The sequence below is a fragment of the Hyperolius riggenbachi genome, chromosome 2 (assembly GCF_040937935.1).
Source record: "Hyperolius riggenbachi isolate aHypRig1 chromosome 2, aHypRig1.pri, whole genome shotgun sequence".
Taxonomy (NCBI): domain Eukaryota; kingdom Metazoa; phylum Chordata; class Amphibia; order Anura; family Hyperoliidae; genus Hyperolius; species Hyperolius riggenbachi.
Genome location: NC_090647.1, coordinates 90,741,582 through 90,755,710, shown reverse-complemented (window position 1 = coordinate 90,755,710; position 14,129 = coordinate 90,741,582). Strand labels below are relative to the sequence as shown.

At 41.3% G+C, this 14,129-nt stretch overlaps 1 protein-coding gene and 1 pseudogene across 1 annotated transcript in view; both read right to left on the bottom strand.

Annotated features, from left to right (window-relative positions):
• RXFP2 (relaxin family peptide receptor 2) overlaps nt 1–14,129 on the bottom strand; it is a 390,074-nt gene that overhangs the window by 301,613 nt on the left and 74,332 nt on the right. The window lies entirely within an intron of this gene.
• On the bottom strand, nt 832–925 carry LOC137555092 (U6 spliceosomal RNA; annotated as a pseudogene).

Genomic DNA, 14,129 nt, shown 5'->3' with positions numbered 1-14,129 from the left:
AAGGCAAACTGTGAAAACTCTTACAGAAGTACACAGTTTCATTTTTCCTTGGCCGATATCATCATCTAGGAAAAAGTACAGAGTCTGATAGGGACTTAACTTAAACCCAAGGGGCCCCCTGCGAAAATAGCATGATGGAGCTCCCAACCTAGGATTCAGTTATTCTCCCCGACACCGAGACAGCTTTGTCTCCCCCAATGTGTGGCCAAGTAATACAAGTGAAACTTAAAATATTAGACTATCATGTAAAAAGTTGATTTACGTCAGTAATACTGAACCAAACTGAGAGACCACTTAAAGGCTCAGAATCCCTTTGCAGGTGTTTTGGATGAATTAGCTAATTAGAGTCTGACACTTTGAGCCTAGAATATTGAACCTTTTCGCAATGTTCTAATGGTCTGAGATTTTGATTTCGGGGTTCTCATAAGCTGTAAGCCATAATCATCCCAAAATTAAAACAAATAAAGGTTTAAAATATCTCGCTGAAATAAATGAACTTTTGCACGATATTCAAATTTTTTGAGTTTCACTTGTAGCTCTACATCTCCTCTCCGCAAGTTAAACACTCCTCCCCATCCTGGCTTCTGTTGCATGTCATGTGATCAATAGCTATAGGGGAGCAGCATAGAGTGCGAAGCTAGCGTGAAGAACTAAGGAGGTCTGGCACAGTGCTGGAGCAGGTAAATATTTTTTGTTTGTTTTATTTTTTTTATATAGGCAAAAGCACTATTAATTGGAAAAAGCAAAGATGAAAACAAGAAAAATGTATTAATGAAAAAAAAATGTGACGGAACATATGTAAAAATACAATGCTAATAGTATGATCAATACAAAAAAAAAAAAAACATGTTATCCTTGCACAGGGGCCATGCTAATCTTCTCTATGGCATTCTAACTTTAGTATATGTACTGCCAAAGCAAACACAGGAGCAGGAGCATTACACTGCAGTGGTGGGCCAAAATTTTGTATATGCGAAATCCGCATCGAAATTCGCAATTACACATCGTAATCGTAATGTGAAATTTCAAAGAAAATCTTAATTAATTTCGTATGTTATAGGAATATTTAATAATTTTGTGTACATTTTCGGGTAATTTTCACAAAATTTCACATAATATTGTGCCGACTTTAGCGGTTAAAGGGAACCTAAACTGAGAGGGGGGTGGATTTTTCCTTTTATACAATACCAGTTGCCTGGCAGCCCTGCTGATCTCTTTAGCTGCAGTATTGGCTGAATAACACACCTGAAACAAGCATGCAGCTAATCCAATCAGACTTCAGTCAGAGCACCTGATCTGCATGCTTGTTTAGGGGCTGTGGCTGAAAGTATTAGAGACACAGGATAAGCAGCAGAGCCAGGCAACTGGTATTATTTTAAAAGGAAAAATCTATATCCTTCTCAGTTTAGGTTCCCTTTAATAGCAAAGCCCCCACCATACATGCTATTACTACCAAAATTTTATGTTAAGCAGAATACTGGGTACAAATAAAAAAAAAAAGATTTTTTCAAAAAGACTGTAGTTTTTGAGAAAATCATTTTTATGCAAAGAAAAATGGTTTTTAAACTGGCATTTTTTTTTATTTTAAAAAAACATTTTGTCTTTGTATTATTAAAATCGACTTTCTCAAACTACAAGGTCTTTTTGGAAAATTATTTTTCTGACCTGTACTCACTATTCTCCTCAACATACAGTAGCAACTTTGGTGTAAATAGTATGTATGGGGGCTTTGCTAATCACTGCCAAAGTCGGCACAAAATAGCGTGAAAATTACGAGACATTTTATGCGAAATTACTAATAACTATGCGAAATCAATTGAATTTTCAAATCGTAATAACGTATAGGCATAATTGCAAAACTTTACGTGAAATTTTGTGTAATTGTAATTAGCTGATTACCATCTTTACTATTACACTGCTCCTTGCACTACCCTGCAGGAAGGGGGAGGCGGAGGGGGCCCCATAGCTCCCAAGCTAAACATTAAACACAGTAAAAATGAATACAAAACACTATAATGCTTGGCATACACGGCTCAATCAAGCCGCTGATGGCTCGATTGATAATATCCGACATGTCTGATCACCGCGGGTCAGACAATAGCGGCGAATTGAGCGGGAGATAAGAAGTGCCGGCGGGGTCGAGCGGGAATTGATCCGGGTGCACACGCGGACGAGCGGGGACGCGGCAGGGACGCGGCGGGATTCAATCCGGTGGCTAATTAGCCGCCGGATCGACCCGTGTATGCCCAGCATTAGACTGGTCTGATGTCATTTGAATGCATACTTAAACCTCACCGAAACCAACTGATATCAATGCCAGCTGCAGGACATATTATTAGATAGACTTGTAATTACGTAAATAGTAAACAAACAAAGAAGAGAAAGTTCTCTCCCCCCCCCCCCCCCCGGATAATGCAAAAACCTTTCTATCCTGTTTACACAGTGTAGTACATTTCCAGAAAAATCTTATAATTACTGTGTGGAAACCATGAGCTTGTCAATTAGAACATGGGCGTACCAATAGGGGATGCAGCCCATGCGCCCGCACGGGGGGGAGGCCCTGGGCCCCCCGTGGGGCCCGCTCGTGTCCATTTTGGGGGGTGGAAGGGGTCGCAGCATGAGGGGAAAGCTATGGCCAAACTCGGCGGGGAAGGGGGAAGGTGTCCGCCCCCCCCCTCCCTCACCTCAGGCGTTCCCCTCTGTGCTCTCCTCCAGCTTCAATAGCTATACAAGTACAGCGGAGCAGCGGGCAGCGGCAGGCAAACATACCTTCCATGCGTTCCAGCGCGGACACTTCTCGCTCTAGTAACTGACGCGACTTCCTGTATAAAACAGGAAGTAGCGTCAGTCACTAGAGCGCAAAGCGTCCAGATGCACAGAAGGTATGTTTGCCTGCCGCTGAACGCCGCTCCGCTGCACTTGTATAGCTATTGAAGCTGGAGGGTAGTGCAGAGGGGAAAGCCTGAGGTGACTGGGGGGGGGGATCCTTCCTCCCTCCCCGCCGAGTGTGGCCATAGCTTTCCCCTCATGCTGCGACCCCTCCAGCCCCCCAAAACAGCCACGAGTGGGCCCTGGGGGGAGGGGGGCCTGCTCACAATTTCTGCAGGGGGGCCCGGGGACTCTTAGTTACGCCCCTGAATTCGAAACTAAATAAAGTGAAAAGCTTGATGTTAACCCTTCGAGTACCTTGGAAACCACTCAAATGGTTTTAGCTGTTCATTTTATGCTATGTTTAATGCTTTAGATCATAGATTACATTTGCATGCAATCACACATTAAAGTTGTATTTCTTCCTTATGTCAAAAAGATATGTTCAAACTCCTGCGGCACCTCCCAATTTACCTCCCTCATGCCACATGCATGTACAGTGATCATTCCAAAACTATCACCCAGAAGGATCACGAACGATCAGGCAGCGGACATTGTTTGGCAGAAAATAAATAAAGCATCCTCCATACCCGTCTCATCATCATATCCCTCTCACCACAGGGTCACGTTGACTTGAACATGGTATTCTTTGTTCACAGTTCATTTCTGAGCATTTCTGTAGAAAGGATTAACTAAAGACAGCTCACCTATTTTTAGATCTCGCAGTAGAGTCTAGTGGATGGCAGCATTTTATTAGGAAATAGATGTTGGATTTAATAGCTTACCTTAATAAATCAATGTGTATTGAAAAAGATTTGACAGCAGATTAAACTGCTCAGTGTGTTTTTTTTTTATCCTCGGAAAAATAAACTCCTATTCTGGTATGTGTTGCTGCTAACTTACCAGAATGTAGGAGGCTATGTACACACGGGGATGTTGATAAACCTGTGTTTACTGCAAACATTCAGCCTTTCTTGCAAGGCGCTGCTTGTTTGTGCAAGTAGATTAATGTGCTCAGCGTGAGGCTCACATTGCTCAGGTGTGTTAGCAGTGAAGAAAAAGTGCCTTAGCCTCTGTCACTGTAATGCTCGGAATACACCATGAGTTTTTTTGGCAGATAGATGGTTCGATCTCTGACAGGTTTGAATTCCGACACATCCGATCTGATTTCTACAATTTTTTTTCTGATCGATTTTTCTCTTAGTAGTAAATGTAAACATTTTTGGGAAATAGATCAGAAAAACGATCGGCCAGTGAATCTGCAGAAAAAAATTATTGTGTATTCACAACATAAGGCATACATCAAATAAGGGCGGTAGGAAAAAAAAGGTATGCGGGGTATAGCCAAAATGTTAAAATATTATCTATAACAACATTTTTATCGTTTCTTCATCTTTAGATAGAATAATAAATCATCTTTTATCTGAGATAGAATAATAAATACAGTATGTTAAAATAACGGCAATAAAAAGGACGCAGAGTGAATCCAAAATTGCAAAATATCATCTATAACAATGAAAATGTATTTATAGTCATAACAAGCATAGTAAAACATTGGTAAATATTACCAATATTTTACTACAATTCAACCAAACCCTACTCTTACACATAACCCTCCCTCAACCAATGCCTAACCCTAAGGTGCCCCTGGTGGTGCCTAGCCCTAAGACCCCCCCCTCGGTTGTGCCTAGCCCTAAGACCCCCCATGGTGTTGCCTCACCCTAAGACTACCCTGGCAGTGCCTAACCCTAAGACGGCCCTGGTGGTGCCTAACCCTAATGCCCCCCTGGTGGTGCCTATCCCTAAATCCTCCATCTTGACATCTAACCATAAAACCCCCTTCCCCATGACTAACCCTAAAACCCCCTGTTCTCTGCTGTAAATAACGTTAATACAAAAAGCAATACTTTTCTAAGATAATACATTTCAAAACAGTAATTTACAAAATTATAATTTTTAAATGAATTTCGAAATGCTAAAAAAAGTTAAAACGTTAATTTACAAAATGATTATTGTCAAAACAAATTACAAAACAATATTTTTCAAAACACTAATTCTCAAAACTAAAAATTTTGGTTGGACAGGCCCGGTACCCGCTATTTATCAGGCGCCCAAACTTATTTTTTGGTGCCCAATAGCTGATATTTTGCATTGGCGGCCATGGGATGCCCAAATAGTCCATTAGCTTCAGGTGCCCACTTTTCCTGATTACCACTGAAGGGCCTGATCTGCAAAGTAAACTGGAAAGAAGGCCAAGATCAATTTATCATAATGCTCTGTCGATATGGGGAATTTAATCTTGGTAAAGACAGACCCCTTACTAATTCAACATATCTAAGTCCTCTCCTGTGAAATTCAGGTCTGCGCTCTAACACAATGCAGTCTCTGAGCCAGTTTTCCAGCAACCTCCAATCAGGGCCAGGGACAGATTAAAGTGTCATGGGGCAAAAACTCTGGCACACCCCTGCTTGCCAGATGGCTATTTTTGGTACAATTTGATGGGGGCTGTGGTCAGCCAAGTCTTTGACATTTACCATGCCCTTCTATTTGTTCTTCTTTTCTAGTCCCTATAAAAGTTTATCCTCCCACCTCTCCATAAAACAGAACAATGTGTCCGTGTACCTATCGTCCCTGGAATATTCCCAAAGATATTCCTGCTCAGCAATTATTGAAAGTGTGTATTTAGCTTTAGGCCCGGTTTTCTTTGTACTTTAGGGCCAGATCCGGCCGTACGCCTCTATTGTTCATTACGCTAAATGGACAAAAAATGCTGCAGGACCTAATTTTCCAGATTGTTGTTCCCAGTGGTCTGGAAATGGAAGGTTTTGCAGCGCAATAGGAACCAGTGGAAAAACGGACGTTTACAGCACATTGGCTGTAAAAACGGGCCGCCTGGCCAGATCCAGATGGCTGGATCCGTACGGCCAGCTCCGCAAAAGAACGCTAATGTGAACCGGGCCTTAGAGTGGATATAATTACACTAGACAAGAGGCGTATGGGGAGCGTGTTGGCATCCTTTATCACAGAAAGTAACAAATTACAGACTGAAACTAATGGTGCGTTTGCGCGCATGACTACTGTTGCGCCCAGCCCTTAGATAGAATCACTTTTCTGGGCACGAGCTGTAGCCTAGAAAACATGCACTGTTGCTACGGGGTGGGGAGGAGGGATGACGGCAGGGCATAAGGTGCCTTCTGTCAGCTGGAGTAAGGAGGGAAACATTGCGCTCGCTTGTCAAAGTTGCTTGCAGATACAGCGTGCCAGAGCTTTAAATAGGAACTTTACCAAAAGATAGTAGTAGGGGAAAAAGAAATCAATACATTGAAAGTGAGAAGTTAAAAAAATAGAAGAAGCAAGAAATGATTGATACGCTCTGTGTAATTAGTTCATGTTGTTTAATCCACTGTGAGACTGCGGGTCATCATCTTTACAACTGGCAGACATGAAAAAAAAAAAAGACAGAACCAGCTACCATAATCTATAAACATGCCCACTAACAATGTGATAGGCTAAAAGGTTGTATATATATATATATATATATATATATATATATATATATATATATATATATATATATATATATACAGTACAGACCAAAAGTTTGGACACACCTTCTCATTCAAAGAGTTTTCTTTATTTTTATGACTATAAACATTGTAGATTCACACTGAAGGCATCCAAACTATGAATTAACATGTGGAAGTATAGTGTAACATCTGTGGCTGCAGGCACACAGGGTGTCTCCGCAGCCACCTCAGTTCCCTGCTCCGGGGGGTTTTCCGTTCCGCCGGCGTCTAGCACGCCGAGAACGGAATTGTCATTAACACATATGGTTGCTGTATTTCGCGGCCACGCGCGTAGACAGGACCTTTATGCTGGGAGGAGGCGCATCAGCTGACCTGCTGGTCGGCTGACGTCAAAGGGGACTCACGCCGCTCAGGATTGGCTAATTGTTGGGGGCGCGGCTGTGAGGTCTCCTCTGCTTTTTAAGCCTTCACTATTCACTCGCAACCTGTCTGCGGTTGTGAATACATACGTGTTAGCGCTCAGACCTTAGACTAGTATCCGGTGTGCTTTGATCTGGGAGGAAACCAGGGATTTCACACAAGACTAGGACTATTGTTTATTGTATTATTATTGATATTCTGTGTATGACTCTGGCTTATCTCTGACTCCGCTATTGCTTAACGTTTCTGTACCTCTGCCCATCTGATCTAGTTGCTGAACCTCTGCCTGAATACCTACTACTCTTTTGCCTACTGATTCTGTACTGTATCTGCCTCTCAGTTGCCGAACCTAGCCTGTCTGACCTTTCTACTCACCAGTGGGCCCTTGCCACTGGTGAGGTGCTTTTCTGATAGTACCCACCACCACCAGCTCCTCTGGTGAGGTTTAGTTAAATCTACTCAGTTACTGTTTCTGATAGTACCCACCAGCTCCTCTGGTGAGGTCTCATTAAACTAATCAGTTACTGTTGCACCAAGCACATCTCACTCTGTGTTCCTGTTAGCTATACTTGCATTATTGGTGATTCTGCAGATCACCACATAATCAGGTATAGCGTCTGTATTATTGGTGATTCTGCAGATCACCACATAATCAGACGTCTGTGTTGCTATACCAAAACATTATTACAATAATTACATATAGTACATAACCAAAAAGTGTTAAACAACTAAAAATATGTCATTTTCTAGGCTCTTCAAAGTAGCCACCTTTTGCTTTGATTACTGCTTTGCACACTCTTGGCATTCTCTTGATGAGCTTCAAGAAGTAGTCACCTAAAATGGTCTTCCAACTGTCTTGAGGAAGTTCCCAGAGATGCTTAGCACTTGTTGGCCCTTTTGCCTTCACTCTGCGGTCCAGCTCACCCCAAACCATCTCGATTGGGTTCAGGTCTGGTGATTGTGGAGGCCAGGTCATCCCATCACTTTCCTTCTTGGTCAAATAGCCCTTACACAGTCTGGAGGTGTGTTTGGGGTCATTGTCCTGTTGAAAAATAAATGATGGTCCAACTAAATGCAAACCGGATGGAATAGCATGCCATTGCAAGATGCTGTGGTAGCAACACTGGTTCAGTATGCCTTCAATTTTGAATAAGTCCCCAACAGTGTCAACAGCAAAGCACCCCCACGCCATCACACCTCCTCCTCCAAGCTTTACAGTGGGAACCATCCGTTCACCTTGTCTATGTCACAAAGACACGGCGGTTGGAACCAAAAATCTCAAATTTGGACTCATCAGACCAAAGCAGAGATTTCCACTGGTCTAATGTCCATTCCTTGTGTTCTTTAGCCCAAACAAGTCTCTTCTGCTTGTTGCCTGTCCTTAGCAGTGGTTTCCTAGCAGATATTCTACCATGAAGGCCTGATTCACACAGTCTCATCTTAACAGTTGTTCTGTATCTGTGGTATCCGCCCAGATTCGGATACCCGAACTGAAAGATCGTTTAAAAAAAAAATCTCTCTCTTTCTCTCTCTCTCTCTCTCTGTCTCTCTCTGTCTCTCTCTCTCTCTCCAAAGCTGGCCTAGCATTTATCAGATGGTAGGAGAGAGGCCACACCTACAACAGGAGTGCAATAAAAATGTATTTCCAATAAAAACTTCAATAAAAAGATTCTAATACAGTACTGTATTTCAGCCAGGTCACGAAAATCTTCAAAGTCTGTGACTGGAGGCAACGTTTGGTGAACCCTTTCCCTTTTGAGAGAAGTCTGTTTTGTTGTGTTCTCATTGTAGTGGCTAAAACACTGGTTAAAAAGTGACGGCCTTCAAAAAATCATTAACCAGCTTTAGCATGTAGTGTGGTTGATGGTCTAGTGGGTAAGACAGATACCTACTACACACTGAGTCCTGGGTTCTAATCCCAGCTATGGTATGTGAGCTGGCTTTTCAAAAAGTACAAATCCTTAATCATGCTACTTTTTCTATTGAATTGATCATAATGGTAGTATGGTACAATGATGCTAGGCCAGCTTTAGCATGTAGTGTGGCTGATGGTCTGAGTCCTGGGTTCTAATCCCAGCTATGGTATGTAAGCTGTTTTGAAAAACTGCAATTCCCTACAGGATGATATAAGAGGATGGATTGGAGGAGGAGGAAGAGGAGAGAGATTTTTTTTTAAATCTGTGATTCGGGTAATTCGGATATCCGCAGGTATCCGAATCGGTAGTGAAACTATCTGCAGATAGCTATCCGAATATTTGCAGAACTATCTGGAATACGGATCCGACCCGGATAATAGAAAAAAGTCGGATACCCGGGTTAATTCGGGTACCCGAGATCCGAATGAGCATCCCTGTTTTTGAGACTGCACTTGGGGACACTTTCAAAGTTTTCCCAATTTTTTGGACTGACTGACCTTCATTTCTTAAAGTAATGATGGCCACTCGTTTTTCTTTACTTATCTGCATTTTTCTTGCCATAATACACATTCTAACAGTCTATTCAGTAGGACTATCAGCTGTGTATCCACCTGACTTCTCCACAACGCAACTGATGGTCCCAACCCCATTTATAAGGCAAGAAATCCCACTTGTTAAACCTGACAGGGCTCACCTGTGAAGTGAAAACCATTTCAGGTGACTACCTCTTAAAACCTCATCAAGAGAATGCCAAGAGTGCGCAAAGCAGTAATCAAAGCAAAAGGTGGCTACTTTGAAGAACCTAGAATATGACATATTTTCAGTTGTTTCACACTTTTTGGTTATGTACTATACTTCCACATGTGTTAATTCATAGTTTGGATGCCTTCAGTGTGAATCTACAATGTTCATGGTGATGAAAATAAAGAAAACTCTTTGAATGAGAAGGTGTGTCCAAACTTTTGGTCTGTACTGTATATATATATATATATATATATATATATATATATATATATATATGTATATATGCACAGCAGAGATGCTGCTTGCTTGATAGTTGGAAACATCTATTATTCCCCAATACCCCAAATGCAACAAGGTTTACAAATAGAAAACTGTCAGGGGCAGGGCTATGGCCACGATATCCCACTGTGGGAGGAGTTTCGCCACAATATCAGCCATACAGACTCCCCTGATGATCTATTTCCTCACCCCTTCCTCTCCCTGGTTTACATTCTGAAATTCATCACATATGGTGACATTTTTAGTGCTGTCAGGTGCAGCTCTGCAGATTGCTTGTATACTGAGTGTTCCGAAGCTAGTATGAAAAATACCTGGTCTCCCAGAATGCTTCGAAGCTAAACAGGCTATTTAATGATATCACTGTGAGAGCGGGGCTACATTCCAATTTATACCAATATATAGATATAGTAAGTGTCTGATGCCAAAACCAGAATAAATACTCTAAAAGTGGGTTATCTGGAATAATTTACTACATTCTTCTATATGTCACTACAGTCTCTTATGTTATACAGAGGAAGATCCTCCCTTTAATTTGTGTTGGTTGATGTTGGTTGTGTTTGTCTCTTTTACAGCTGTCCTGAACGATGAGATGGAGGAAGACTGTGAAGATGTGGAGTCTGTTTGGGTAAATATTCATGGTGGAAATAAAAGTTGCCAATTGCTTATTGGGGTATGCTACAGACCACCTCATATTAATGAAGCTGCAGAACTGCGATTACTACAGCAGATTGAAAAAGCTGCAAGTATATAGGTGGGATTTGGGGAGGAAGGGGTAAGCCTTGGTGTTATGAGGAGGGGTGAGGTCACGCGAAACAGCTGTCGACACTGGCACATTTCTAACCTGTGCTTAAATAAAATATCTCTGCATTTGGAGTTCCGGAATCCGTCTTCTTCTTTCCACTGTATATAGTTATGGGTGACTTCAACTTTCCAGACATTGACTGGAGTATTGAGGCTACCCATTCTGGTAAAAGCAGCAGATTTCTGACATCACTACAGGACAATTACTTGACTCAAATGGTAACGGAACCAACTAGGGGAATGCGTTACTGTATTTGATCATTTCTAATAGACCAGATAATGTATCAAATGTGCAGGTTTAAGAACATTTTGGAAATAGTGATCACAACATGATAACGTTTGATCTGGTGACTGATAGGCCACGGGGCAGCGGGACCACTAAAACTATGAATTTTAGAAAAGCTAAGTTCAATCAACTCAGGCAGGCACTAAGTTTGGTGAACTGGGATAATGTACTAGAAGGGGAGGACACTGAAGGGAAATGGCAATCTTTTAAAGGTCATGAAAAGCGTCTCTGTCACAGAGGTGCTTATCGTGACCTTGAGACTGTACTGTGTGTACTCCTATTTTTTATTGCCTGAGGAAGTGGGAATATACCTGCGAAACGCGTTGCGAAAACACCTGGAGTGTACCAATAAATCTGATTGTTTTAAATACACAGTTTTTGTGTCTGCTTGTGGAGGGTAAGTCCACCACTGCCTCCCAAGCAATTTTAAAAGTTTTAAGAATTGATTTTATCCTATTGGCGCCTCTGTTCTTCATTACGTTATAAAAAAGAAATTAGGCTGGCAAAATTTGAAGCGGAAAATCAAATCGCTAGGGATATCAAATCTAACCCGAAGAAGTTTTACAAGTACATCAACTCTAAAAAAAGAAAGGTTGACTGTATTGAACTCCTACAGAATGAGGGTGGGAACTCAATGGTGGATGACCAAGGTAAGGCAGAGTTATTAAATGCTTTCTTTGCTTCTGTCTTCACAAGGAAATCATCACTGTTGCAAATTACAGATGCAGAAGAGTCTCAATCTTCCAACTGTAATATTAAATACTTAACGCAGGAAGAAGTGAAGGCAAGACTAAATAAATTAAAGATAGACAAGGCACCTGGCCCGGATGGCATGCATCCTCGGGTCCTAAGGGAATTAAGTTCAGTTATAGATAAACCCCTTTATCTTATCTTTTGTGATTCTCTTTCAACTAGCAGAGTCCCAGTGGATTGGTGTACAGCCCACGTTTTCCCATTATTTAAGAAGGGCAAAAAATCAGATCCAGGAAATTATAGACCTGTACTTAACACCAGTTGTATGCAAACTATTTGAGGGGTTACTAAGAGATACTTTACATGACTTCATAGTAGAAAATAATCTTATTTCTCAGCATCAACATGGGTTTACTAAAGATAGGTCCTGTTTGACCAACATGCTCAGCTTTTATGAGGTAGTGAATGCTAATGTGGATATTGGGAATGCTGTAGATGTGATATACATGGACTTTGCAAAGGCCTTCGACGCTGTTCCACACAAAAGTCTGGTGCAAAAGTTGAGGATGCAAGGACTGAGGAAAAGTCTGTGTGCATGGATAGGGAACACGCTAATGGACAGAAAACAAAGAGTTGTGGTCAATGGCTCATACTCAAAATGGGTGACTGTTAGCAGTGGGGTCCCACATGGGTCTGTACTGGGTCCAGTGCTCTTCAATTTATTTATTAATGACCTAGTAGATACAGTAGTAAGCAATGTTGCTATTTTTGCAGATGATACAAAATTGTGTAGAATCATCAACTCTCAGGAAGATAGGGACATATTAATAGGATCTGGATAGGGTGGGGATATAGGCACATAAATGGCAGATGAAATTCAATGTTGAAAAATGTAAAGTCATGCATTTTGGTCGTACCAATGGTCTAGCACCATACAAAATAAATGGGATACAGTTGGGGACATCAATCTTGGAGAAGGACTTAGGAGTACTCATCGACAACAAGTTAAGTAATCGTACTCAATGCCAAGCCGCTGCAGCTAAAGCTAACAAAATGTTGGGATGCATTAAAAGGGAAATAAAAACTCTAGATGCTAGCATAATATTGCCTCTGTTTAACTCTCTAGTAAGGCCACATCTGGAATATGGAATTCAGTTCTGGGCACCACATTACAGGAAAGATATTGCAGTTTTAGAGCAGGCGCAGAGACGAGCAACAAAATTGATACATGGGATGGAAGGTCTCACTTACCAAGAAAGGTTAGATAAACTGTGTTTATTTAGTCTAGAGAAAAGACGCCTTAGAGGGGATCTTATTAACATGTATAAATACATCAGAGGGCAATGCACAAGCTTGGTGGATAAGCTTTTTGTCCCTAGGCCTTCTCAAAGGACTAGAGGACATGATCTGTGCATGGAGGAAAAATTTTTAGCCATTTATTTAGGAAAGGGTTCTTTACAGTAAGAGTGATTAAGATGTGGAATGCATTGCCACAGGAAGTAGTTATGGCAAATTCTATACCGGCATTTACAGGAGGCTTAGATGCTTTCCTTGCGTTGAAAGACATCCATGGCTACAATTACTAGGTAATGCCCAATGATGTTTATCCAGGGATGTTATCTGATTGCCATCTGGAGTCGGGAAGGAATTTTTTCCCTTTTGGGGCTAATTGGACCATGCCTTGTAAGGGTTTTTCGCCTTCCTCTGGAAGGGATATGTGAGGGCGCAGGCTGGTGTTGTACTTTGTACTGGTTGAACTTGATGGACATGTCTTTTTTCAACCCAAATAACTATGTAACTATATAACTATGTAACTATGATATTATCATTGTTATTATGTGTAAAAATATGCAAATGATGTGTGCATGTTTAAAGTGTACCCGAGGCGACATGTGACATGATGAGATAAACATGTGTATGTGCAGTACAAAACATTTTAAGAGTCACGCTGTTTTACTTGTTTTATTTTGCTGCCTGAAAGATTTCATTTCTAGGCATGGAAGTGACAGCTGCTGCCTTGTCGGGAGTATAGTAACCGTCACTGATAAGCAAATTACAGCCATAAAACTTTTCTGTCAGAATACAACTTCTGAGAGCAGAGGGAGATAAAAAAATAGGTCAATAGTTTATGTATTTTCATTTAGGGACACTTAATAAACTGCTACTGAGCAGAGACAACATAACATTTAATCTACTTTGTAAATGTTTAAATATAAAACAAAACCACGTGATATCTAAAAAACTTAATTTTTAGGAGTGGGAGGATAAATACAATTGTTTATCTCATCAGTTTCTTTTCACCTCGGGTTCACTTTAACCATTTAAGTCTATCTGTACGGATATATCCATCCAGATAGACTGTGCTGCTGCAATGGCACCATGCGTTTTCGCTCCTGCCGCCGGCCGTTAGCCCCAAGATCAATGAATGGGAATATAGTTCCCATTCATTAATCTATGTCCCTGGCAGAAAAACCTATGTCTTTCTACAGGAAAAAAAGCTTCCCGTCCTCCTAATTCTTCCTGGAAGCGAGATCGTTCGCTTCCAGGACTTTTTGACTGTGGCCATCTTGTGGCCAAATAGTAAAACTACACCCA